The 2,314-nt window shown below is 31.5% G+C and overlaps 1 pseudogene; it reads right to left on the bottom strand.

The window, feature by feature from the left end:
* LOC116849993 overlaps positions 1 to 1,841 on the bottom strand; it is a 6,256-nt pseudogene extending 4,415 nt beyond the window's left edge.
* Between the last annotated feature and the right edge of the window lie 473 nt (positions 1,842 to 2,314).

The following is a 2,314-nucleotide window of genomic DNA, read 5'->3' as shown; positions in this document are numbered from 1 at the left end:
ATATAAAGACAAAATATAAGATATTTAAGCGGGAAGTATTCTTGCATAACAACATAAAGCCCATTCTACATTAGTTGCAAATCGATAGGTCGCAAAGAAATTAACTAATCATAGTCGATTGTTCTTCTTGCGATCGAAGAATAATCATTTATAATTGATTAATTTCCTTGCGATTTTGCGATTGCGATTAATGTAGAATGGGCTTTAGGGGAGCCGCACACGAATTGACATAACAGTAACATAAGACGTACCGTAAAAATGGACCAATTACAATCGGGTGTTCACAGAAATGGCGACCTTACGGTTCGACGATACTCAAAGTTGGATTGGTCAAATCTTACGGTACGTTACTGTTATATCAATTCGTGTGCGGCGCCCCTTAAGCGTGGTCTACAATGAGAACTTAAGCTATAAAATTTCAGCTTTAAGTCCTAAGCCATAAGAAGTTGACCAATCACAGTCAATTATAAAAAAAATAATTTCTTACGGCTTAGAGCTTAAAGCTTAAATTTTATGGCTTAAGTTCTGATTGTAGACCACGCTTTAGAGGCTTTCTACAATAAGCAATAAGTTTTAAGTCGCAATAAAATTGACCAATTACAGTGGATTATTCTTCTAATAGTCGACTATGATTGGTCAATTTTATTATGACTTAAGATTTATTGCTTATTGTAGAATGGGTTTTACGGAAAGCAACATATTAATCGTTTATCGTGTGCAAACTTTCGTCGCGTGGCAAGCGTTGCCACGTTCTGTGTACAGAAGCCACTATAGTAAAAAAGTGACGATACAAGTAACGATGAATTTCGTTACTCGTTACTAAAGAAAATGTAACGCCGTTACTTTTTCGTTACTAAAAAGTAACGGCGTTACCAAATCGTTACCAAAAAATGTAACGAAAATGTAACGTCGTTACAAGTAACGCGTTACTTCCCAACCCTGATATTGTACTTTTCATTTAAATACCTCGATATCATCTGGATGACAAATGGATACGACTCTATAATGGAGGCCCCAAAATCTAAAAGTGGTACCTTATTGGTCCGAAAGAGTACGAAAAAGGCACCAGAGTTGCTCTGAAGAACAATGAATATATTATAAATAATGATACATGTAAAATGTGCGTTGTTAACATTCTCATTCTTTCGAATATATTGTGCCGTTATTCATGTAAGTTAAACGTGTAATAATTACAGCAAATAAAGTTACAATAAATTACAGCAAAATTAAATAAGAAGGAGAAAAAATTAATAGGCTATAATGTTCATAGTTTTATGTTATATGTAAACACAATATCTTCTTACGTGAATAAATAATAAGTTGAACGTTAGTAAACTATTATTAATTAATGATGAACATATAAAGAACTATTATTTACTTCTTGTTTGATGTAATAGCAATAAATTGCCAAAAATCGGAAGGATCTTCGGTCCCGGTATTTGATTGATTAATCGCCCGTCTCTTGAATAATGCACACAGCAATGATAAGCAAATGCAATAATGGCTACAATAATAAGTAATAAAAATACGGCGGAAAACATTTTCTAGAATAGTAAACGATAGTGGCGTTAAAGATTATCACAATATAATTGCGTGACTCGTGGATGTAACGCGACAAACAAGAATAGATACGTGTGAACTGTCGATATAACAATATATAATAATACAGAGACCTCTGGTGTGATTTCTAGTAGAGCTCTACACTGATTGATAAGTATACTTTTGAAAGTGATTTATGACAATATCTCATTATTAACATTGTGAGTTTCTTAGATGTCGTACAATTATACCAATCTGTACGCAAATGAATCCTTTTTTTAATTAATTATTTTATAACAGTGTATTAATAGTTAATATTAACATGTTAATATAATTTAATTCTACAATCCCACACAGCACGTAATATTATATAATATCACAGTAATATTTCCGTAATATTGTAATATCGCAAAAATATTACTGAAATATTACTGTGATATTATATATATCACGTGCTGTGTGGGATGTAACAGTTATTAATATTAATATGTTGCAAATAGCACTAAAGTCACACTAAAAATTCAAGTGTGTTGTTTCAAACATATAAGCGTGTAATTCGGTTGAATTTTTTTACATGTTTCTCACCATTTTAAGTCACATCATTTAACACGCCTAAGAGAGATGCATAAATTTTAATTTAATATATTTAAACATGTTAAATAAGGGAACATGTAATTAGAGCTATAATGACACACTTGGATTTGTAATGAATAACCATGTACGATGAGAGCGAATATTATGAAGATACATTTAGCAAGAGATATATCTTAAATAT

Source organism: Odontomachus brunneus, unplaced genomic scaffold (genome assembly GCF_010583005.1).
Source record: "Odontomachus brunneus isolate Ranch 3 - 2012 unplaced genomic scaffold, Obru_v1 Obru_scaffold_130, whole genome shotgun sequence".
NCBI classification, from domain to species: Eukaryota; Metazoa; Arthropoda; class Insecta; order Hymenoptera; family Formicidae; genus Odontomachus; species Odontomachus brunneus.
This window is presented reverse-complemented; position numbering and strand designations above follow the sequence as displayed.